Genomic DNA, 25,101 nt, shown 5'->3' with positions numbered 1-25,101 from the left:
CAACACCTTCACCTTCACCGATGACCAAGTAATGTTCACCGGTGAGTCAGTGCGCCCATTCCAACCACCCAACCACAAACCTTCGCATTTTCCAAAATTTTAATTTAGCCCCAGACCCCCTCTCATACAAAGAATAGACATCAAAAACAGCCAAAATACCAGGAACAGAAGAAACAACCAACGTAGTGTCATCAGCGTACGCAGAAATAACAGGCAGAGAAGACGAAGAACCAGGAAGAGACAAACCAGAAATTAAAACCACTAGAACGAATATACATGCAAGTACCTCGGCAACCAAAACGTAAAGGAGGGGAGACAGGGGACACCCCTGCCTCACCCCCACGAGATAAACTAAAAGAATTAGAAATATAACCATTAACATTTACACAACTACTCACATTATTGTAAAATAAATTAACCCACCCAACAAAAGACTGCCCAAAAACCCATGGCATATAGAGTAGAACGAAGGAACGTCCAATCAACCCTGTCGAATGCCTTTTCTTGGTCAAGAGAAAGAAGAGCAGCCCAGGAACACCAGAAGAAGAGCAAAAATCAACAACATCACGAAGAAAAGCAACATTTTCACCAATAAAACGGCCAGGAACACCACAAGACTGATCTTTATCAACAACCAAATGAATAACTTTAAGAAGACGAGCAGCAATAGAACGAGAAGCAATTTTATAATCGACATTCAACAGGGAGATTGGACGCCAGTTTTTTAGGGTCAAGACGATCCCCTTTCTTAAACGATAAAAATAATGAACCTCGGCGCTGAGAGTGAGACAAACAGCCCAAAACCAAAAGCAGAATTCAATACACAAACCAAATCCAAAACCCAAAACATGCCAAAATTTTAAATAGAATTCCATGGGAAGGCCATCACAACCAGGAGCTTTACCACGGGCCATGCCCTGAAGAGCTGCAAAACACTCCTCCTGGCTGAGAAGACCTTCGCACACCTCACTATCATTATACGGAAGAACTGAAGAAATGTTAGAAAGAAGCTCAGCACGAGCATTGGAGTCACAAGGAGCAGCAGAGAAAAGATCCGAATAGAAAGAAACGAACGAAAAACATCACACAACCCATCCTTGTCCGTAACCAAAGTACCATCACTAGCTCTCAGCGCCGAGATATTACGGTCAGTGCCGTTTTTTCTTTTCGAGCCGGAAGAAGTAAGCAGAGGAGGACTCACCCTCCTCCACCCACCTCGACCGGGCACGAACTTGAGCACCACGAGCAACTTCAACATCCAAAGCACGGAGACGAGACAGAGTAGAAAGATACGCAGGAAGAAAAGAAAGACGACCAGAATCAATATGAACTTTTAAATGGGCAGCAAGACTAGACAAAATATTACGTTCCACTACTTTACTTTTACCACGACCTTTACAATAATTAATACTAATACGTTTAATATGGGATTTTGCCACTGTCCCACCACCTAGTGAGGGAAAGAAAAAGAAGAAGACTGACGAGACTGCCAATAAGACCAGAAAGTTGAGATGAGGTCGATATACTCGGCCTCATCCAGAACAGAAAGATTGAGCTTCCACAACCCCGGACCCGGAGGAACGGAGCTGGGGAGAGCCCATGAGAAAGAAATAGCGCAATGATCAGAAAAGGGACACGGCAGAATGTCTACAGAAGACACATAAGGCACCCAAGCATACGGGCAACCGATGAGGTCAATGCGCGAAGCAAGGGCCCCATCGGGCCGGAACCAGGTGAAAGCAGAATCATTTTTGGTTGCCTTTCACGCCAAATATCCACCACACAACAATCCAAAAAATAGCCGACAACAGAGCAGAACTTTCACGAGAGACATCAAAAGGACAAGACCCCCACGGCGATCCCGAACACGATCCAGGACCGTGTTGAAATCGCCGCACAAAAGAGTGGGAACAGCAGGATCAATAGAGTCAACACAACGAACCAAAAAAAAGCATCACGGTCAGGATTACGATTGGGAGCATAAATAGAAGCAACCCGAAAAAAAGAACCACGAAGAGAAAAACTCAACCAAAACAAAACGACCATCAAACTCACAAACCACAGACTTACACTCCAAAACGAACGATACAAAACAACCACACCACGAGAATGATTGGTACCAAAAGAACCAGCACACAAAGTAACCAAAACCGAGAAAACCAAGAAGAAGATCATCATTAGAGACGGCGTGGGTCTCCTGTAGACAAACTACCGAAGGAGAGAGATGGGACAACCACTGGAGAAACCAAGACGCTTGTCACCATCTCTCAACCCATTTAACGTTAACAGAAATAACAGTAAGAGCCATAATAAAGTAATAAAAGTAGTGACAAAACCCATGGCAAAAAACAAAAAGGTGGCGAGACAATGGCAAAATAACGGCGCCTAGCAGGGCTAGGCGAAGAAGGACGACGACGAGACCTATGAGGATCCGGGCTAAGAGGACTAGGAGGGGTCCTCTCGTCACCGGAACGAGACCGGGAACGAGAGGACGGACGGAGGGCCATCCCCGAGCCAGAACTACGAGAACTGACCCGAGGGAGGAAGAGGAACAACAAAAAGCCGAAGCAACGAGATCGTCCTTTGATGATGGGAGAGATGCCTTCAGTTTTTGCACCATAGATGCAGTCTCTTCCCTTGATACAAGTGGGGGATTCAACCCCCCCCAAACCACCCGCGCCCAACTTTGACCGGTATTTTCGACCGCAAAGGTCCAGAATCCACAACCGAGGCCAGAGCATCATCCCCCGAATCAACCCCAACCTCAGGCACACCCGATGACGGTAAACACAGACCCCGAAAGGGGAGAAAAGGTAGGGGAGGACTCCTGCCCCTCCTCCTGAGACTCCCCGGCCTGACCGGTGGAAGCCCCCAAAACACTACCGCTGGGAGAGGGATCCAGAACCCTCTCCTCAGCCCCCCCCGACCCACTGTCCAGCAACGGCTGGCTCACCAATTCATTGAGCTCATTGTCACGTTCATCTACACACATAGACTGCGGACCCCCAGCAGAGCCAGAGCACTGCGACGAGGACGCAGAGCCCACCCCCCCAGAAACAACACCCACCCCCGAGGCCGGAGCCACACAGGGAGGAAGGAACAGACACAACATCATTATCATTATCATTTTCATTATTAACATCATTATGATGCCCGTAAATGCTCACGGCGGACAAGGTGCTCCCAGTCTCATGGCCACGAGATATGGTGGTCCGATTACAATCCGTGCCAAGGAAGGAATGCCCAAAGCCAACCTGAAAGCGAGGCGCACACAACGATCGCTCTTGTACAGTGGGCAGCAGCACCAGCATTGCATGGCACTTGCGTTGACGGCAAGAGGACAAATGCACATTGTGCTTGCTCTGACCTCGTTTTCATTTTCCCTTATAACAAAGTTAATTTTCACGGCAAATTACTTGTCTACGACCATACCACAGGGAAAACACCGGTTCTCGTCCGATCACCGAAGTTAAGCCCTGTCGGGCGGGGTTAGTACTTGGATGGGAGACCGCCTGGGAATACCCCGTGTTGTAGGCTTCCCTTTTTCCTTCTGTACACTTGATTATCTCAAAAAATCTCAGTTTCTTTCAATGAAAGAACATTCCAAACCAGGTTTTTTGAACACAACATGCCAACGATATGTCAAAGATGAGACATACGACAAAAACAAAATAGTTCACACGAGAAAGTGGAACTTGTATTCCCAAGGGAGCGCGTGCGCGCGAGATCTTATCAATCCAACGTTTATGACATGAAACGTATCTTTTCGTGTGAGCAAAGAACAGGATACGACAAGTAAAAAATGCATGCACTGTTATGCATTAGATGGAAGTTAACCTAGCCCGGATGATATGTATACAACGAAGGCTACAACACTACAACATTGATCTTGCGAAAACGTGACTTACGTGACGTAGCGCACTTCAAAGTCTTACTGTTCCCTGCTCAACACGGACAGTACGTATTCAAAGGGCCGATAAGACACTATCCTGACCATGAAAGATTTACTTTTTATGATAACAATCCAATTAACTGATAACATAGAGAAACCACAAAGTGTTGGCCACAGAAATGTAACGCCAACTGATCTGGCGGGTCCTCAGTTACTCAATGCAAAACGGGCTCTCCAGAACGCAACATAACACAACGCAAAATAAATCTATCGCGATGGAGCAGTACAAACACACATCCACTTACGTTTTCGAAACGATGCACGAGGATAAGAGCTCGACCCGCTGGCATTTTCTTGTCTCACTCGTCTATCGATGGAAATCGATGCGGCTGAAATAAACACGTCGTCTCCCTCTCTGTACGGCCAAGAATGAGAGAAATGAAATCACAGTTTTTCAGTGCACCAAGTACGGAACATTCACCTACAATTTCAGCAGTGGACTTCACAAATACAACTCACCTTCCTTAGTCCTTACACCGCCACCGCATCTCCTTCCCTGCCCTGCCTGAAACGTTACCAACAAACCTTCCCATTAGCCAACTTTGCCACCGGGGTTTGGTGCGGGGACTAGCGCGAACGCAGGTCCCCACTACCAGAAATTATACGCTCGAGTTACCCACATTTGGGGTAATCGCAAGGGTCAACCCAATCGAAGTGCAATGAAAGAGCCTCACCTTGAGAGGACTGCCTCCCTGATCACAGTGCCTCCCGCGTCAGGTAAGTATGCCTTTTCAGCCTCTCCGGGACCGCAAAACGCAACTTGTCTGCGCATACCATGTGGTAATGGAGGTCACGTGCTCCTCGTCCTGTCGTGTCGTGCTGTCCACTCGCTGCTATGCTACCTAGAAAAGAGAAGAGAATGTGAAGGTTGGTTGCTTGGTCACTTTTTCTGCTTTCACTTGATTATTTCTTCCCCAGAGGGAAGTGGGCCACGCTCGGAGGTAGTGCTATACCGAGGCAACCCGTGGCCGGGACGAGGCAAGCCTCTTTTCCACGGCCCAGTTCCAAAAATCAGTTTAATATATGAGCTGCTCGATGAGCAGCGGTATCAGATATTAAGCTGATAAGAACAGATTACTACACTTGATCTTAGCCAAAAGGCCGAGAAGCGATGCCCGTAAATGGCTCACGGCGGACAAGGTGCTCCCAGTCTCATGGCCACGAGATATGGTGGTCCGTTACAATCCGTGCCAAGGAAGGAATGCCCAAAGCCAACCTGAAAGCGAGGCGCACACAACGATCGCTCTTGTACAGTGGGCAGCAGCACCAGCATTGCATGGCACTTGCGTGACGGCAAGAGGACAAATGCACATTGTGCTTGCTCTGACCTCGTTTTCATTTTCCCTTATAACAAAGTTTAATTTTCACGGCAAATTACTTGTCTACGACCATACCACAGGGAAAACACCGGTTCTCGTCCGATCACCGAAGTTAAGCCCTGTCGGGCGGGGTTTAGTACTTGGATGGGAGACCGCCTGGGAATACCCCGTGTTGTAGGCTTCCCTTTTTCTTCTGTACACTTGATTATCTCAAAAAATCTCAGTTTCTTTCAATGAAAGAAAGACACATTCCAAACCAGGTTTTTTGAACACAACATGCCAACGATATGTCAAAGATGAGACATACGACAAAAACAAAATAGTTCACACGAGAAAGTGGAACTTGTATTCCCAAGGGAGCGCGTGCGCGCGAGATCTTATCAATCCAACGTTTATGACATGAAACGTATCTTTTCGTGTGAGCAAAGAACAGGATACGACAAGTAAAAAATGCATGCACTGTTATGCATTAGATGGAAGTTAACCTAGCCCGGATGATATGTATACAACGAAGGCTACAACACTACAACATTGATCTTGCGAAAACGTGACTTACGTGACGTAGCGCACTTCAAAGTCTTACTGTTCCCTGCTCAACACGGACAGTACGTATTCAAAGGGCCGATAAAGACACTATCCTGAACCATGAAAGATTTACTTTTTATGATAACAATCCAATTAACTGATAACATAGAGAAACCACAAAGTGTTGGCACAGAAATGTAACGCCAACTGATCTGGCGGGTCCTCAGTTACTCAATGCAAACGGGGCTCTCCAGAACGCAACATAACACAACGCAAAAGAAATCTATCGCGATGGAGCAGTACAAACACACATCCACTTACGTTTTCGAAACGATGCACGAGGATAAGAGCTCGACCCGCTGGCATTTTCTTGTCTCACTCGTCTATCGATGGAAATCGATGCGGCTGAAATAAACACGTCGTCTCCCTCTCTGTACGGCCAAGAATGAGAGAAATGAAATCACAGTTTTTCAGTGCACCAAGTACGGACATTCACCTACAATTTCAGCAGTGGACTTCACAAATACAACTCACCTTCCTTAGTCCTTACACCGCCACCGCATCTCCTTCCCTGCCCTGCCTGAAACGTTACCAACAAACTTCCCATTAGCCAACTTTGCCACCGGGGTTTGGTGCGGGACTAAGCGCGAACGCAGGTCCCCACTACCAGAAATTATACGCTCGAGTTACCCACATTTGGGGTAATCGCAAGGGTCAACCCCAATCGAAGTGCAATGAAAGAGCCTCACCTTGAGAGGACTGCCTCCCTGATCACCAAGTGCCTCCCGCGTCAGGTAAGTTTTTTTTATGTTTAAGGCGAATGGCAGCCCCCCGGTAGGGTGAGTGCAATGGCTGCCAGACATTCAGACTCATCCATCAACAACAATGGTTCGCCTCAAACGGGGGTGCACCAGCACGTCAAACGTCACCGGGGAATCGAACCCCGCCCCTACAAACAAAAAAAAAAAACAAAACTAACGAAGAAAAGCATTCACGAGACGCCTCGTCCGACTTACACTCGAGAATGGCATTTCCACATCAAACAAACAAACAAGCAAACCAACAGGACGAAGGACTACAGGACAAAACAAAAACAACCGAACTGTGCAGCGGCGAATGGCAGACCTGACAAGGACGCCAGTCAGAAAGACTCATCCTAACAGGAGTAGGTACGCCGCGAGACAGCAACAGCTTGGGGCGACAATGGGACTAGAACTGGGACAGAGAAAAACGACCATTGCAAACAGAGCCGATAATGCCAGACGCACCCCACTGACGATGAAAATAACGTAGACGACGGGGGGACTTGAAACGCTTAAAAAGGAGAGGTAGATTGAACTTGACACGAGAGCGGACCTTTGCGATGACATCGAGAGCACCGGGCGGCACATTACGGAAACGAAAGTCATTCCGAGCGAGCCAGATAAAATACTTACAGACAACCTAGGATGTACACGAAAACACGAGGAACTCGACGGATCTCAGCCGGGTCAAAAACCAAACAGCACGTGACGGCAAACCAAAGAAGGGGACGAAGACGAAAAAACCAAACAATAGAGACTGTAACCATGAAAGAACACTATGAGCAAGAGGGCAGGAGAAAAACAAGTGAGAAGGACATTCAGAGGCAAGACGGCAAAAAGCAAGAAGGGTCGACCGAGTACCCAAAAACCGACAAGGCGATCGGCAGTGTACAACACGCCATGGCGACCTTTCAGTTGAGATCGATCACTGGGCGGTCAAGATTGAAGAAGAACAATTGGGACCAGGTCGAAGGCCAGTAGAGAGTATAGCCATACAAAGGAAAAAACTTGTCAACACAATGGGGAGTCGGACGATCCTCAGACAGCAAAAACAAATAAACAGAATTTGCAGAGATAGAGGAAACAGCAGCAAACATGATGAGGGGACAAAGACGCAATGACAAGGGAGGAACGACGCCGACGGGAAAAGGAACCACCAACCAAACGCCAAGCAGACAGAAGAGCAGAGTAAAACGGGGGGAGGGACTTGGAGGAAAAGGCCTCAGGACGGGACAGAACAACATCAAGAGCAGGGACACCAAAACGAGAATCACACCAAAAGGAAAAGAAATGGACCCAACTACGCGGAGAAAACAGTGAAACGCCGAACCCACTGGACAAGAAGCGCAGAAACCTTAAGACGAAGATCAATGACAGAAAAACCCACCAGCAGATGTAGGCTGAACAACAACAGCACGAGAAACCAGATCGCGTTTGCCCTTCCAAAAAAACCCAAAAACCAATTTACAAAGCTCGGAAGAAACCCAAGGGGGGACATGAATTAGGGAGGCAATGTACCAAAACCCTAGAAAGGGCCAAGGCGTTGATGACGAGAGCTCTCCCGCCGTAGGACAGGGAGCGTTGCCTCCAAGAAGCCAGCACATTCTCCACGGCATCAATCCTAGGACGCCAGTTCACTTCCTCCAAATTCCCAGGCCCAATAAAGACGCCCAGCACTTTGATCTTGGCCGAGGTCCCAGTCCAGGGTGACAGGGGGGTCAGTCCTGCCAGACCACGAACCGAGCCACAATCCCTTGGATTTGGATCCCTGATTAAGCTTAGCACCAGAACCCCTTTCAAAAAGAGCATAAACTTCAAAAATAGCAGCAATGGCAATATCAGACGTGACAATGAGAGAGGTGTCATCGGCGTACTGCGAGATCGGAGACAGGGCCCGCGGGGGCCCGGGGACAGAAAGACCAATGATACGTGGATTGGCACGAATGTTAACAGCAAGCACTTCAGAAACTAGAACATACAATAATGGAGACAAAGGACAGCCCTGACGCACGCCACGAGACAAAGGAAAAAACCGAGACAGATAACCATTAACAACTACAGAGCTTTGGACAGCAGAATAGAACAGAACAACCCAACGGACAAAAGATGGGCCAAAACCCATCCTCGACAAAGTAGCACACATAAATGACCAATCCACTCTATCAAAGGCCTTTTCCTGGTCTAAGGAGAGAACGGCAACGGGATGTCAGATTCCGTGGCAAAGGCAACCACATCACGCAAAAGAGCAACATTCTCGCCAATAAACCTGCCAGGAACACCGCAGGTCTGATCCTCACTAACAAACCAGATGGATAACTTTGAGAAGGCGCCCAGCAATAAACACGAGAAGCAAGCTTATAGTCGACGTTGAGAAGGGAGATGGGGCGCCAGTTACGAGCGTCCAACCGATCTCCCTTCTTAAAGATTAAGGATATGAGACCCCGCCGTTGAGACAAAGACATAGAACCAGACAGATAACACGAATTCAAGACCTCCACTAAATCAGACCCAAGGACGTCCCAGAATTTCAAGTTAAAACTCCATGGGAGAGGCCATCGGACCCCGGGGCTTTACGACGAGCCATGCCAACAAGGGCACGATGACACTCCTCAAGAGTCAGAAAGCCCTCACAAAGATCAGCTTGGGCAGATGAAAGGACGAGGGACACATTACTGAGAAGAATATCTTGAGCGGCGGAATCCGTAGGACAGGCAGTAAAAAAAGAGAGGAGTAGAAAGTGGCGAACGAAGAACACAGATCAGAAGGTGTTGAAACAATGGACCCATCAGGGTTCCGAAGCGCAGAAACCCACCGGTCAGCAGACCGTTTCTTCTCTAAACGAAAAAAGTACGCCGATGAGACTTCGCCCTCCTCAACCCATCGGACACACGTGACCGTACTTGGGCACCTTGAGCAGCCCTGATGTCATAGGCGGAAAGCTGTTCAAGGGTGGATCGATAAACACCTAAAACAGACAGGCAACCAGCATCAAGCCGTGCCTTGAGGTGTGCCGCCAACTAGCCAACAAATCGCGTGACCAAGATTCTTTCTGCGACCGGCGCACACAGTAAGATACCGTAATGCCCTTCGATCTTTGCTTTACCGGAATCCCACCACTTGGAAAGAGAGGAAAAACAGAGCTTACAGTCCTTCCAATCGGCCCAAAAGTCAGAAATAAGGCGACAGACCAGTACTCCTCCTCCTCCAGGACTGAGGTATTAAGCTTCCAAAGCCCCGGACCAGGAGGAATAACGTCAGGAACAGTAAGAGAGCAGGACACAGCACAATGGTCTGAAAACGGACACGGAAGAATTTCACAAACAGAGACAGAGACGCAACCCAGACATAAGGGCACCCAATTAGATCTATACGGGAGGAGATAGAGCCATCCGCCTTAGTCCAGGTAAAGGCGGAGGAAGACGGATGGAGGTATCTCCAAATATCAATACAACAGACATCGTCAAAAAGACGACCAAGGGCAACAACACTCTCACGCGAGGTATCACCGACCACGGAGCCCACACGGTCAGCAGCGCGATCAAAGACGGTATTAAAATCGCCGGCGAGGAGGGTGGGAACTGAAGGGTCTAATCGGGAAGAGACCCCGTCCAGGAAGGCATCACGATCAGGGTTACGATTGGGAGCATAAATGCAAGCAACCCTGAACACAGCGCCACGCAAAGAAAACTCACATAACAAAAACCGACCACAACTATCAGAGGAAGAGATTTAACAAGGGACAACACTGGACGAAAACAAAAACATACAACCACAAGGACTTATTAGAGCCGGAGACACCACAACGGAAAGACCAGATGACTGGAAACCAGGACTGACACTCACTGAGGGAGATGCAGTGGGCCTCTTGGAGGCACACTACATCAGGAAACAACAGGCAAGGAATGAAGCCACTGTACAAACCCAGCTCGCTTAGACTGGTCTCGCAGACCGTTGACGTTAATTGAGACAACTGACAGAGCCATAATGGAGTACAGTAAAAGAGTAACTATGTACGTGCTTTGCGTTGGGGGAGGGAAAACGACACATCAGGCAAACCTTCGTGCTTCGCAGACTTGACAGTATCAGCTGAAGCACGAGTCTTCGATTTAGTAGAAGAGGGCGCAGCTCCGCTCTTCTTAGCCACCTTTGTAAGAGCCTTCCGGGAAGGAGTAACAGAAGAGCTATCAGAGGAGGTTCTCAACGGAATCACAACCGCGTTTACGAGGAGTGGATACCTCAACCATTTCCACCTCCAAAGGTTCAACAGATTGGGAGGATGGAGGAAACACCCGAAGAAACAAGACTGTCGGTACCACCACTAGCAAACAGTACCCCTTACGACGCACACCTGTATTCTCAGCCACTTTACATAAAGTGCCACCACTTGGTGGTTTTTAACATTTTGTAATTTTTTAACAGAATCTCAGTACTTTTGGCAGATGCCCGTAAATGCTCACGGCGGACAAGGTGCTCCCAGTCTCATGGCCACGAGATATGGTGGTCCGATTACAATCCGTGCCAAGGAAGGAATGCCCAAAGCCAACCTGAAAGCGAGGCGCACACAACGATCGCTCTTGTACAGTGGGCAGCAGCACCAGCATTGCATGGCACTTGCGTTGACGGCAAGAGGACAAATGCACATTGTGCTTGCTCTGACCTCGTTTTCATTTTCCCTTATAACAAAGTTAATTTTCACGGCAAATTACTTGTCTACGACCATACCACAGGGAAAACACCGGTTCTCGTCCGATCACCGAAGTTAAGCCCTGTCGGGCGGGGTTAGTACTTGGATGGGAGACCGCCTGGGAATACCCCGTGTTGTAGGCTTCCCTTTTTCCTTCTGTACACTTGATTATCTCAAAAAATCTCAGTTTCTTTCAATGAAAGAACATTCCAAACCAGGTTTTTTGAACACAACATGCCAACGATATGTCAAAGATGAGACATACGACAAAAACAAAATAGTTCACACGAGAAAGTGGAACTTGTATTCCCAAGGGAGCGCGTGCGCGCGAGATCTTATCAATCCAACGTTTATGACATGAAACGTATCTTTTCGTGTGAGCAAAGAACAGGATACGACAAGTAAAAAATGCATGCACTGTTATGCATTAGATGGAAGTTAACCTAGCCCGGATGATATGTATACAACGAAGGCTACAACACTACAACATTGATCTTGCGAAAACGTGACTTACGTGACGTAGCGCACTTCAAAGTCTTACTGTTCCCTGCTCAACACGGACAGTACGTATTCAAAGGGCCGATAAGACACTATCCTGACCATGAAAGATTTACTTTTTATGATAACAATCCAATTAACTGATAACATAGAGAAACCACAAAGTGTTGGCCACAGAAATGTAACGCCAACTGATCTGGCGGGTCCTCAGTTACTCAATGCAAAACGGGCTCTCCAGAACGCAACATAACACAACGCAAAATAAATCTATCGCGATGGAGCAGTACAAACACACATCCACTTACGTTTTCGAAACGATGCACGAGGATAAGAGCTCGACCCGCTGGCATTTTCTTGTCTCACTCGTCTATCGATGGAAATCGATGCGGCTGAAATAAACACGTCGTCTCCCTCTCTGTACGGCCAAGAATGAGAGAAATGAAATCACAGTTTTTCAGTGCACCAAGTACGGAACATTCACCTACAATTTCAGCAGTGGACTTCACAAATACAACTCACCTTCCTTAGTCCTTACACCGCCACCGCATCTCCTTCCCTGCCCTGCCTGAAACGTTACCAACAAACCTTCCCATTAGCCAACTTTGCCACCGGGGTTTGGTGCGGGGACTAGCGCGAACGCAGGTCCCCACTACCAGAAATTATACGCTCGAGTTACCCACATTTGGGGTAATCGCAAGGGTCAACCCAATCGAAGTGCAATGAAAGAGCCTCACCTTGAGAGGACTGCCTCCCTGATCACAGTGCCTCCCGCGTCAGGTAAGTATGCCTTTTCAGCCTCTCCGGGACCGCAAAACGCAACTTGTCTGCGCATACCATGTGGTAATGGAGGTCACGTGCTCCTCGTCCTGTCGTGTCGTGCTGTCCACTCGCTGCTATGCTACCTAGAAAAGAGAAGAGAATGTGAAGGTTGGTTGCTTGGTCACTTTTTCTGCTTTCACTTGATTATTTCTTCCCCAGAGGGAAGTGGGCCACGCTCGGAGGTAGTGCTATACCGAGGCAACCCGTGGCCGGGACGAGGCAAGCCTCTTTTCCACGGCCCAGTTCCAAAAATCAGTTTAATATATGAGCTGCTCGATGAGCAGCGGTATCAGATATTAAGCTGATAAGAACAGATTACTACACTTGATCTTAGCCAAAAGGCCGAGAAGCGATGCCCGTAAATGGCTCACGGCGGACAAGGTGCTCCCAGTCTCATGGCCACGAGATATGGTGGTCCGTTACAATCCGTGCCAAGGAAGGAATGCCCAAAGCCAACCTGAAAGCGAGGCGCACACAACGATCGCTCTTGTACAGTGGGCAGCAGCACCAGCATTGCATGGCACTTGCGTGACGGCAAGAGGACAAATGCACATTGTGCTTGCTCTGACCTCGTTTTCATTTTCCCTTATAACAAAGTTTAATTTTCACGGCAAATTACTTGTCTACGACCATACCACAGGGAAAACACCGGTTCTCGTCCGATCACCGAAGTTAAGCCCTGTCGGGCGGGGTTTAGTACTTGGATGGGAGACCGCCTGGGAATACCCCGTGTTGTAGGCTTCCCTTTTTCTTCTGTACACTTGATTATCTCAAAAAATCTCAGTTTCTTTCAATGAAAGAAAGACACATTCCAAACCAGGTTTTTTGAACACAACATGCCAACGATATGTCAAAGATGAGACATACGACAAAAACAAAATAGTTCACACGAGAAAGTGGAACTTGTATTCCCAAGGGAGCGCGTGCGCGCGAGATCTTATCAATCCAACGTTTATGACATGAAACGTATCTTTTCGTGTGAGCAAAGAACAGGATACGACAAGTAAAAAATGCATGCACTGTTATGCATTAGATGGAAGTTAACCTAGCCCGGATGATATGTATACAACGAAGGCTACAACACTACAACATTGATCTTGCGAAAACGTGACTTACGTGACGTAGCGCACTTCAAAGTCTTACTGTTCCCTGCTCAACACGGACAGTACGTATTCAAAGGGCCGATAAAGACACTATCCTGAACCATGAAAGATTTACTTTTTATGATAACAATCCAATTAACTGATAACATAGAGAAACCACAAAGTGTTGGCACAGAAATGTAACGCCAACTGATCTGGCGGGTCCTCAGTTACTCAATGCAAACGGGGCTCTCCAGAACGCAACATAACACAACGCAAAAGAAATCTATCGCGATGGAGCAGTACAAACACACATCCACTTACGTTTTCGAAACGATGCACGAGGATAAGAGCTCGACCCGCTGGCATTTTCTTGTCTCACTCGTCTATCGATGGAAATCGATGCGGCTGAAATAAACACGTCGTCTCCCTCTCTGTACGGCCAAGAATGAGAGAAATGAAATCACAGTTTTTCAGTGCACCAAGTACGGACATTCACCTACAATTTCAGCAGTGGACTTCACAAATACAACTCACCTTCCTTAGTCCTTACACCGCCACCGCATCTCCTTCCCTGCCCTGCCTGAAACGTTACCAACAAACTTCCCATTAGCCAACTTTGCCACCGGGGTTTGGTGCGGGACTAAGCGCGAACGCAGGTCCCCACTACCAGAAATTATACGCTCGAGTTACCCACATTTGGGGTAATCGCAAGGGTCAACCCCAATCGAAGTGCAATGAAAGAGCCTCACCTTGAGAGGACTGCCTCCCTGATCACCAAGTGCCTCCCGCGTCAGGTAAGTTTTTTTTATGTTTAAGGCGAATGGCAGCCCCCCGGTAGGGTGAGTGCAATGGCTGCCAGACATTCAGACTCATCCATCAACAACAATGGTTCGCCTCAAACGGGGGTGCACCAGCACGTCAAACGTCACCGGGGAATCGAACCCCGCCCCTACAAACAAAAAAAAAAAACAAAACTAACGAAGAAAAGCATTCACGAGACGCCTCGTCCGACTTACACTCGAGAATGGCATTTCCACATCAAACAAACAAACAAGCAAACCAACAGGACGAAGGACTACAGGACAAAACAAAAACAACCGAACTGTGCAGCGGCGAATGGCAGACCTGACAAGGACGCCAGTCAGAAAGACTCATCCTAACAGGAGTAGGTACGCCGCGAGACAGCAACAGCTTGGGGCGACAATGGGACTAGAACTGGGACAGAGAAAAACGACCATTGCAAACAGAGCCGATAATGCCAGACGCACCCCACTGACGATGAAAATAACGTAGACGACGGGGGGACTTGAAACGCTTAAAAAGGAGAGGTAGATTGAACTTGACACGAGAGCGGACCTTTGCGATGACATCGAGAGCACCGGGCGGCACATTACGGAAACGAAAGTCATTCCGAGCGAGCCAGATAAAATACTTACAGACAACCTAGGATGTACACGAAAACACGAGGAACTCGACGGATCTCAGCCGGGTCAAAAACCAAACAGCACGTGACGGCAAACCAAAGAAGGGGACGAAGACGAAAAAACCAAACAATAGAGACTGTAACCATGAAAGAACACTATGAGCAAGAGGGCAGGAGAAAAACAAGTGAGAAGGACATTCAGAGGCAAGACGGCAAAAAGCAAGAAGGGTCGACCGAGTACCCAAAAACCGACAAGGCGATCGGCAGTGTACAACACGCCATGGCGACCTTTCAGTTGAGATCGATCACTGGGCGGTCAAGATTGAAGAAGAACAATTGGGACCAGGTCGAAGGCCAGTAGAGAGTATAGCCATACAAAGGAAAAAACTTGTCAACACAATGGGGAGTCGGACGATCCTCAGACAGCAAAAACAAATAAACAGAATTTGCAGAGATAGAGGAAACAGCAGCAAACATGATGAGGGGACAAAGACGCAATGACAAGGGAGGAACGACGCCGACGGGAAAAGGAACCACCAACCAAACGCCAAGCAGACAGAAGAGCAGAGTAAAACGGGGGGAGGGACTTGGAGGAAAAGGCCTCAGGACGGGACAGAACAACATCAAGAGCAGGGACACCAAAACGAGAATCACACCAAAAGGAAAAGAAATGGACCCAACTACGCGGAGAAAACAGTGAAACGCCGAACCCACTGGACAAGAAGCGCAGAAACCTTAAGACGAAGATCAATGACAGAAAAACCCACCAGCAGATGTAGGCTGAACAACAACAGCACGAGAAACCAGATCGCGTTTGCCCTTCCAAAAAAACCCAAAAACCAATTTACAAAGCTCGGAAGAAACCCAAGGGGGGACATGAATTAGGGAGGCAATGTACCAAAACCCTAGAAAGGGCCAAGGCGTTGATGACGAGAGCTCTCCCGCCGTAGGACAGGGAGCGTTGCCTCCAAGAAGCCAGCACATTCTCCACGGCATCAATCCTAGGACGCCAGTTCACTTCCTCCAAATTCCCAGGCCCAATAAAGACGCCCAGCACTTTGATCTTGGCCGAGGTCCCAGTCCAGGGTGACAGGGGGGTCAGTCCTGCCAGACCACGAACCGAGCCACAATCCCTTGGATTTGGATCCCTGATTAAGCTTAGCACCAGAACCCCTTTCAAAAAGAGCATAAACTTCAAAAATAGCAGCAATGGCAATATCAGACGTGACAATGAGAGAGGTGTCATCGGCGTACTGCGAGATCGGAGACAGGGCCCGCGGGGGCCCGGGGACAGAAAGACCAATGATACGTGGATTGGCACGAATGTTAACAGCAAGCACTTCAGAAACTAGAACATACAATAATGGAGACAAAGGACAGCCCTGACGCACGCCACGAGACAAAGGAAAAAACCGAGACAGATAACCATTAACAACTACAGAGCTTTGGACAGCAGAATAGAACAGAACAACCCAACGGACAAAAGATGGGCCAAAACCCATCCTCGACAAAGTAGCACACATAAATGACCAATCCACTCTATCAAAGGCCTTTTCCTGGTCTAAGGAGAGAACGGCAACGGGATGTCAGATTCCGTGGCAAAGGCAACCACATCACGCAAAAGAGCAACATTCTCGCCAATAAACCTGCCAGGAACACCGCAGGTCTGATCCTCACTAACAAACCAGATGGATAACTTTGAGAAGGCGCCCAGCAATAAACACGAGAAGCAAGCTTATAGTCGACGTTGAGAAGGGAGATGGGGCGCCAGTTACGAGCGTCCAACCGATCTCCCTTCTTAAAGATTAAGGATATGAGACCCCGCCGTTGAGACAAAGACATAGAACCAGACAGATAACACGAATTCAAGACCTCCACTAAATCAGACCCAAGGACGTCCCAGAATTTCAAGTTAAAACTCCATGGGAGAGGCCATCGGACCCCGGGGCTTTACGACGAGCCATGCCAACAAGGGCACGATGACACTCCTCAAGAGTCAGAAAGCCCTCACAAAGATCAGCTTGGGCAGATGAAAGGACGAGGGACACATTACTGAGAAGAATATCTTGAGCGGCGGAATCCGTAGGACAGGCAGTAAAAAAAGAGAGGAGTAGAAAGTGGCGAACGAAGAACACAGATCAGAAGGTGTTGAAACAATGGACCCATCAGGGTTCCGAAGCGCAGAAACCCACCGGTCAGCAGACCGTTTCTTCTCTAAACGAAAAAAGTACGCCGATGAGACTTCGCCCTCCTCAACCCATCGGACACACGTGACCGTACTTGGGCACCTTGAGCAGCCCTGATGTCATAGGCGGAAAGCTGTTCAAGGGTGGATCGATAAACACCTAAAACAGACAGGCAACCAGCATCAAGCCGTGCCTTGAGGTGTGCCGCCAACTAGCCAACAAATCGCGTGACCAAGATTCTTTCTGCGACCGGCGCACACAGTAAGATACCGTAATGCCCTTCGATCTTTGCTTTACCGGAATCCCACCACTTGGAAAGAGAGGAAAAACAGAGCTTACAGTCCTTCCAATCGGCCCAAAAGTCAGAAATAAGGCGACAGACCAGTACTCCTCCTCCTCCAGGACTGAGGTATTAAGCTTCCAAAGCCCCGGACCAGGAGGAATAACGTCAGGAACAGTAAGAGAGCAGGACACAGCACAATGGTCTGAAAACGGACACGGAAGAATTTCACAAACAGAGACAGAGACGCAACCCAGACATAAGGGCACCCAATTAGATCTATACGGGAGGAGATAGAGCCATCCGCCTTAGTCCAGGTAAAGGCGGAGGAAGACGGATGGAGGTATCTCCAAATATCAATACAACAGACATCGTCAAAAAGACGACCAAGGGCAACAACACTCTCACGCGAGGTATCACCGACCACGGAGCCCACACGGTCAGCAGCGCGATCAAAGACGGTATTAAAATCGCCGGCGAGGAGGGTGGGAACTGAAGGGTCTAATCGGGAAGAGACCCCGTCCAGGAAGGCATCACGATCAGGGTTACGATTGGGAGCATAAATGCAAGCAACCCTGAACACAGCGCCACGCAAAGAAAACTCACATAACAAAAACCGACCACAACTATCAGAGGAAGAGATTTAACAAGGGACAACACTGGACGAAAACAAAAACATACAACCACAAGGACTTATTAGAGCCGGAGACACCACAACGGAAAGACCAGATGACTGGAAACCAGGACTGACACTCACTGAGGGAGATGCAGTGGGCCTCTTGGAGGCACACTACATCAGGAAACAACAGGCAAGGAATGAAGCCACTGTACAAACCCAGCTCGCTTAGACTGGTCTCGCAGACCGTTGACGTTAATTGAGACAACTGACAGAGCCATAATGGAGTACAGTAAAAGAGTAACTATGTACGTGCTTTGCGTTGGGGGAGGGAAAACGACACATCAGGCAAACCTTCGTGCTTCGCAGACTTGACAGTATCAGCTGAAGCACGAGTCTTCGATTTAGTAGAAGAGGGCGCAGCTCCGCTCTTCTTAGCCACCTTTGTAAGAGCCTTCCGGGAAGGAGTAACAGAAGAGCTATCAGAGGAGGTTCTCAACGGAATCACAACCGCGTTTACGAGGAGTGGATACCTCAACCATTTCCACCTCCAAAGGTTCAACAGATTGGGAGGATGGAGGAAACACCCGAAGAAACAAGACTGTCGGTACCACCACTAGCAAACAGTACCCCTTACGACGCACACCTGTATTCTCAGCCACTTTACATAAAGTGCCACCACTTGGTGGTTTTTAACATTTTGTAATTTTTTAACAGAATCTCAGTACTTTTGGCAGATGCCCGTAAATGCTCACGGCGGACAAGGTGCTCCCAGTCTCATGGCCACGAGATATGGTGGTCCGATTACAATCCGTGCCAAGGAAGGAATGCCCAAAGCCAACCTGAAAGCGAGGCGCACACAACGATCGCTCTTGTACAGTGGGCAGCAGCACCAGCATTGCATGGCACTTGCGTTGACGGCAAGAGGACAAATGCACATTGTGCTTGCTCTGACCTCGTTTTCATTTTCCCTTATAACAAAGTTAATTTTCACGGCAAATTACTTGTCTACGACCATACCACAGGGAAAACACCGGTTCTCGTCCGATCACCGAAGTTAAGCCCTGTCGGGCGGGGTTAGTACTTGGATGGGAGACCGCCTGGGAATACCCCGTGTTGTAGGCTTCCCTTTTTCCTTCTGTACACTTGATTATCTCAAAAAATCTCAGTTTCTTTCAATGAAAGAACATTCCAAACCAGGTTTTTTGAACACAACATGCCAACGATATGTCAAAGATGAGACATACGACAAAAACAAAATAGTTCACACGAGAAAGTGGAACTTGTATTCCCAAGGGAGCGCGTGCGCGCGAGATCTTATCAATCCAACGTTTATGACATGAAACGTATCTTTTCGTGTGAGCAAAGAACAGGATACGACAAGTAAAAAATGCATGCACTGTTATGCATTAGATGGAAGTTAACCTAGCCCGGATGATATGTATACAACGAAGGCTACAACACTACAACATTGATCTTGCGAAAACGTGACTTACGTGACGTAGCGCACTTCAAAGTCTTACTGTTCCCTGCTCAACACGGACAGTACGTATTCAAAGGGCCGATAAGACACTATCCTGACCATGAAAGATTTACTTTTTATGATAACAATCCAATTAACTGATAACATAGAGAAACCACAAAGTGTTGGCCACAGAAATGTAACGCCAACTGATCTGGCGGGTCCTCAGTTACTCAATGCAAAACGGGCTCTCCAGAACGCAACATAACACAACGCAAAAGAAATCTATCGCGATGGAGCAGTACAAACACACATCCACTTACGTTTTCGAAACGATGCACGAGGATAAGAGCTCGACCCGCTGGCATTTTCTTGTCTCACTCGTCTATCGATGGAAATCGATGCGGCTGAAATAAACACGTCGTCTCCCTCTCTGTACGGCCAAGAATGAGAGAAATGAAATCACAGTTTTTCAGTGCACCAAGTACGGAACATTCACCTACAATTTCAGCAGTGGACTTCACAAATACAACTCACCTTCCTTAGTCCTTACACCGCCACCGCATCTCCTTCCCTGCCCTGCCTGAAACGTTACCAACAAACCTTCCCATTAGCCAACTTTGCCACCGGGGTTTGGTGCGGGGACTAGCGCGAACGCAGGTCCCCACTACCAGAAATTATACGCTCGAGTTACCCACATTTGGGGTAATCGCAAGGGTCAACCCAATCGAAGTGCAATGAAAGAGCCTCACCTTGAGAGGACTGCCTCCCTGATCACAGTGCCTCCCGCGTCAGGTAAGTATGCCTTTTCAGCCTCTCCGGGACCGCAAAACGCAACTTGTCTGCGCATACCATGTGGTAATGGAGGTCACGTGCTCCTCGTCCTGTCGTGTCGTGCTGTCCACTCGCTGCTATGCTACCTAGAAAAGAGAAGAGAATGTGAAGGTTGGTTGCTTGGTCACTTTTTCTGCTTTCACTTGATTATTTCTTCCCCAGAGGGAAGTGGGCCACGCTCGGAGGTAGTGCTATACCGAGGCAACCCGTGGCCGGGACGAGGCAAGCCTCTTTTCCACGGCCCAGTTCCAAAAATCAGTTTAATATATGAGCTGCTCGATGAGCAGCGGTATCAGATATTAAGCTGATAAGAACAGATTACTACACTTGATCTTAGCCAAAAGGCCGAGAAGCGATGCCCGTAAATGGCTCACGGCGGACAAGGTGCTCCCAGTCTCATGGCCACGAGATATGGTGGTCCGTTACAATCCGTGCCAAGGAAGGAATGCCCAAAGCCAACCTGAAAGCGAGGCGCACACAACGATCGCTCTTGTACAGTGGGCAGCAGCACCAGCATTGCATGGCACTTGCGTGACGGCAAGAGGACAAATGCACATTGTGCTTGCTCTGACCTCGTTTTCATTTTCCCTTATAACAAAGTTTAATTTTCACGGCAAATTACTTGTCTACGACCATACCACAGGGAAAACACCGGTTCTCGTCCGATCACCGAAGTTAAGCCCTGTCGGGCGGGGTTTAGTACTTGGATGGGAGACCGCCTGGGAATACCCCGTGTTGTAGGCTTCCCTTTTTCTTCTGTACACTTGATTATCTCAAAAAATCTCAGTTTCTTTCAATGAAAGAAAGACACATTCCAAACCAGGTTTTTTGAACACAACATGCCAACGATATGTCAAAGATGAGACATACGACAAAAACAAAATAGTTCACACGAGAAAGTGGAACTTGTATTCCCAAGGGAGCGCGTGCGCGCGAGATCTTATCAATCCAACGTTTATGACATGAAACGTATCTTTTCGTGTGAGCAAAGAACAGGATACGACAAGTAAAAAATGCATGCACTGTTATGCATTAGATGGAAGTTAACCTAGCCCGGATGATATGTATACAACGAAGGCTACAACACTACAACATTGATCTTGCGAAAACGTGACTTACGTGACGTAGCGCACTTCAAAGTCTTACTGTTCCCTGCTCAACACGGACAGTACGTATTCAAAGGGCCGATAAAGACACTATCCTGAACCATGAAAGATTTACTTTTTATGATAACAATCCAATTAACTGATAACATAGAGAAACCACAAAGTGTTGGCACAGAAATGTAACGCCAACTGATCTGGCGGGTCCTCAGTTACTCAATGCAAACGGGGCTCTCCAGAACGCAACATAACACAACGCAAAAGAAATCTATCGCGATGGAGCAGTACAAACACACATCCACTTACGTTTTCGAAACGATGCACGAGGATAAGAGCTCGACCCGCTGGCATTTTCTTGTCTCACTCGTCTATCGATGGAAATCGATGCGGCTGAAATAAACACGTCGTCTCCCTCTCTGTACGGCCAAGAATGAGAGAAATGAAATCACAGTTTTTCAGTGCACCAAGTACGGACATTCACCTACAATTTCAGCAGTGGACTTCACAAATACAACTCACCTTCCTTAGTCCTTACACCGCCACCGCATCTCCTTCCCTGCCCTGCCTGAAACGTTACCAACAAACTTCCCATTAGCCAACTTTGCCACCGGGGTTTGGTGCGGGACTAAGCGCGAACGCAGGTCCCCACTACCAGAAATTATACGCTCGAGTTACCCACATTTGGGGTAATCGCAAGGGTCAACCCCAATCGAAGTGCAATGAAAGAGCCTCACCTTGAGAGGACTGCCTCCCTGATCACCAAGTGCCTCCCGCGTCAGGTAAGTTTTTTTTATGTTTAAGGCGAATGGCAGCCCCCCGGTAGGGTGAGTGCAATGGCTGCCAGACATTCAGACTCATCCATCAACAACAATGGTTCGCCTCAAACGGGGGTGCACCAGCACGTCAAACGTCACCGGGGAATCGAACCCCGCCCCTACAAACAAAAAAAAAAAACAAAACTAACGAAGAAAAGCATTCACGAGACGCCTCGTCCGACTTACACTCGAGAATGGCATTTCCACATCAAACAAACAAACAAGCAAACCAACAGGACGAAGGACTACAGGACAAAACAAAAACAACCGAACTGTGCAGCGGCGAATGGCAGACCTGACAAGGACGCCAGTCAGAAAGACTCATCCTAACAGGAGTAGGTACGCCGCGAGACAGCAACAGCTTGGGGCGACAATGGGACTAGAACTGGGACAGAGAAAAACGACCATTGCAAACAGAGCCGATAATGCCAGACGCACCCCACTGACGATGAAAATAACGTAGACGACGGGGGGACTTGAAACGCTTAAAAAGGAGAGGTAGATTGAACTTGACACGAGAGCGGACCTTTGCGATGACATCGAGAGCACCGGGCGGCACATTACGGAAACGAAAGTCATTCCGAGCGAGCCAGATAAAATACTTACAGACAACCTAGGATGTACACGAAAACACGAGGAACTCGACGGATCTCAGCCGGGTCAAAAACCAAACAGCACGTGACGGCAAACCAAAGAAGGGGACGAAGACGAAAAAACCAAACAATAGAGACTGTAACCATGAAAGAACACTATGAGCAAGAGGGCAGGAGAAAAACAAGTGAGAAGGACATTCAGAGGCAAGACGGCAAAAAGCAAGAAGGGTCGACCGAGTACCCAAAAACCGACAAGGCGATCGGCAGTGTACAACACGCCATGGCGACCTTTCAGTTGAGATCGATCACTGGGCGGTCAAGATTGAAGAAGAACAATTGGGACCAGGTCGAAGGCCAGTAGAGAGTATAGCCATACAAAGGAAAAAACTTGTCAACACAATGGGGAGTCGGACGATCCTCAGACAGCAAAAACAAATAAACAGAATTTGCAGAGATAGAGGAAACAGCAGCAAACATGATGAGGGGACAAAGACGCAATGACAAGGGAGGAACGACGCCGACGGGAAAAGGAACCACCAACCAAACGCCAAGCAGACAGAAGAGCAGAGTAAAACGGGGGGAGGGACTTGGAGGAAAAGGCCTCAGGACGGGACAGAACAACATCAAGAGCAGGGACACCAAAACGAGAATCACACCAAAAGGAAAAGAAATGGACCCAACTACGCGGAGAAAACAGTGAAACGCCGAACCCACTGGACAAGAAGCGCAGAAACCTTAAGACGAAGATCAATGACAGAAAAACCCACCAGCAGATGTAGGCTGAACAACAACAGCACGAGAAACCAGATCGCGTTTGCCCTTCCAAAAAAACCCAAAAACCAATTTACAAAGCTCGGAAGAAACCCAAGGGGGGACATGAATTAGGGAGGCAATGTACCAAAACCCTAGAAAGGGCCAAGGCGTTGATGACGAGAGCTCTCCCGCCGTAGGACAGGGAGCGTTGCCTCCAAGAAGCCAGCACATTCTCCACGGCATCAATCCTAGGACGCCAGTTCACTTCCTCCAAATTCCCAGGCCCAATAAAGACGCCCAGCACTTTGATCTTGGCCGAGGTCCCAGTCCAGGGTGACAGGGGGGTCAGTCCTGCCAGACCACGAACCGAGCCACAATCCCTTGGATTTGGATCCCTGATTAAGCTTAGCACCAGAACCCCTTTCAAAAAGAGCATAAACTTCAAAAATAGCAGCAATGGCAATATCAGACGTGACAATGAGAGAGGTGTCATCGGCGTACTGCGAGATCGGAGACAGGGCCCGCGGGGGCCCGGGGACAGAAAGACCAATGATACGTGGATTGGCACGAATGTTAACAGCAAGCACTTCAGAAACTAGAACATACAATAATGGAGACAAAGGACAGCCCTGACGCACGCCACGAGACAAAGGAAAAAACCGAGACAGATAACCATTAACAACTACAGAGCTTTGGACAGCAGAATAGAACAGAACAACCCAACGGACAAAAGATGGGCCAAAACCCATCCTCGACAAAGTAGCACACATAAATGACCAATCCACTCTATCAAAGGCCTTTTCCTGGTCTAAGGAGAGAACGGCAACGGGATGTCAGATTCCGTGGCAAAGGCAACCACATCACGCAAAAGAGCAACATTCTCGCCAATAAACCTGCCAGGAACACCGCAGGTCTGATCCTCACTAACAAACCAGATGGATAACTTTGAGAAGGCGCCCAGCAATAAACACGAGAAGCAAGCTTATAGTCGACGTTGAGAAGGGAGATGGGGCGCCAGTTACGAGCGTCCAACCGATCTCCCTTCTTAAAGATTAAGGATATGAGACCCCGCCGTTGAGACAAAGACATAGAACCAGACAGATAACACGAATTCAAGACCTCCACTAAATCAGACCCAAGGACGTCCCAGAATTTCAAGTTAAAACTCCATGGGAGAGGCCATCGGACCCCGGGGCTTTACGACGAGCCATGCCAACAAGGGCACGATGACACTCCTCAAGAGTCAGAAAGCCCTCACAAAGATCAGCTTGGGCAGATGAAAGGACGAGGGACACATTACTGAGAAGAATATCTTGAGCGGCGGAATCCGTAGGACAGGCAGTAAAAAAAG

The 25,101-nt window shown here is 48.2% G+C and overlaps 15 non-coding genes across 15 annotated transcripts; 6 read left to right on the top strand and 9 right to left on the bottom strand.

Moving 5' to 3' along the window:
• The first annotated feature begins 3,418 nt into the window (after positions 1-3,418).
• LOC138034573 (5S ribosomal RNA) lies at positions 3,419-3,537 on the top strand. The gene has a single exon (XR_011129083.1). It is a non-coding gene; the product is annotated as a 5S ribosomal RNA (ribosomal RNA).
• A 976-nt stretch (positions 3,538-4,513) lies between these two features.
• LOC138034605 (U1 spliceosomal RNA) lies at positions 4,514-4,677 on the bottom strand. Its single transcript, XR_011129112.1, has one exon. It is a non-coding gene; the product is annotated as a U1 spliceosomal RNA (small nuclear RNA).
• A 194-nt stretch (positions 4,678-4,871) lies between these two features.
• Positions 4,872-5,065, bottom strand: LOC138034563 (U2 spliceosomal RNA). Its single transcript, XR_011129076.1, has one exon. It is a non-coding gene; the product is annotated as a U2 spliceosomal RNA (small nuclear RNA).
• A 267-nt stretch (positions 5,066-5,332) lies between these two features.
• On the top strand, positions 5,333-5,452 carry LOC138034587 (5S ribosomal RNA). Its single transcript, XR_011129096.1, has one exon. It is a non-coding gene; the product is annotated as a 5S ribosomal RNA (ribosomal RNA).
• A 978-nt stretch (positions 5,453-6,430) lies between these two features.
• On the bottom strand, positions 6,431-6,598 carry LOC138034551 (U1 spliceosomal RNA). Its single transcript, XR_011129064.1, has one exon. It is a non-coding gene; the product is annotated as a U1 spliceosomal RNA (small nuclear RNA).
• A 4,709-nt stretch (positions 6,599-11,307) lies between these two features.
• LOC138034572 (5S ribosomal RNA) lies at positions 11,308-11,426 on the top strand. The gene has a single exon (XR_011129082.1). It is a non-coding gene; the product is annotated as a 5S ribosomal RNA (ribosomal RNA).
• Positions 11,427-12,402: 976 nt separating this feature from the next.
• LOC138034603 (U1 spliceosomal RNA) lies at positions 12,403-12,566 on the bottom strand. The gene has a single exon (XR_011129110.1). It is a non-coding gene; the product is annotated as a U1 spliceosomal RNA (small nuclear RNA).
• A 194-nt stretch (positions 12,567-12,760) lies between these two features.
• LOC138034562 (U2 spliceosomal RNA) lies at positions 12,761-12,954 on the bottom strand. Its single transcript, XR_011129075.1, has one exon. It is a non-coding gene; the product is annotated as a U2 spliceosomal RNA (small nuclear RNA).
• Positions 12,955-13,221: 267 nt separating this feature from the next.
• On the top strand, positions 13,222-13,341 carry LOC138034586 (5S ribosomal RNA). Its single transcript, XR_011129095.1, has one exon. It is a non-coding gene; the product is annotated as a 5S ribosomal RNA (ribosomal RNA).
• A 978-nt stretch (positions 13,342-14,319) lies between these two features.
• On the bottom strand, positions 14,320-14,487 carry LOC138034620 (U1 spliceosomal RNA). Its single transcript, XR_011129127.1, has one exon. It is a non-coding gene; the product is annotated as a U1 spliceosomal RNA (small nuclear RNA).
• A 4,709-nt stretch (positions 14,488-19,196) lies between these two features.
• LOC138034568 (5S ribosomal RNA) lies at positions 19,197-19,315 on the top strand. The gene has a single exon (XR_011129079.1). It is a non-coding gene; the product is annotated as a 5S ribosomal RNA (ribosomal RNA).
• A 976-nt stretch (positions 19,316-20,291) lies between these two features.
• Positions 20,292-20,455, bottom strand: LOC138034602 (U1 spliceosomal RNA). The gene has a single exon (XR_011129109.1). It is a non-coding gene; the product is annotated as a U1 spliceosomal RNA (small nuclear RNA).
• A 194-nt stretch (positions 20,456-20,649) lies between these two features.
• LOC138034561 (U2 spliceosomal RNA) lies at positions 20,650-20,843 on the bottom strand. The gene has a single exon (XR_011129074.1). It is a non-coding gene; the product is annotated as a U2 spliceosomal RNA (small nuclear RNA).
• A 267-nt stretch (positions 20,844-21,110) lies between these two features.
• On the top strand, positions 21,111-21,230 carry LOC138034585 (5S ribosomal RNA). Its single transcript, XR_011129094.1, has one exon. It is a non-coding gene; the product is annotated as a 5S ribosomal RNA (ribosomal RNA).
• Positions 21,231-22,208: 978 nt separating this feature from the next.
• Positions 22,209-22,376, bottom strand: LOC138034619 (U1 spliceosomal RNA). Its single transcript, XR_011129126.1, has one exon. It is a non-coding gene; the product is annotated as a U1 spliceosomal RNA (small nuclear RNA).
• Positions 22,377-25,101: the final 2,725 nt, after the last annotated feature.

Source organism: Montipora capricornis, unplaced genomic scaffold (assembly GCF_036669925.1).
Source record: "Montipora capricornis isolate CH-2021 unplaced genomic scaffold, ASM3666992v2 scaffold_128, whole genome shotgun sequence".
NCBI classification, from domain to species: domain Eukaryota; kingdom Metazoa; phylum Cnidaria; class Anthozoa; order Scleractinia; family Acroporidae; genus Montipora; species Montipora capricornis.
This window is presented reverse-complemented; position numbering and strand designations above follow the sequence as displayed.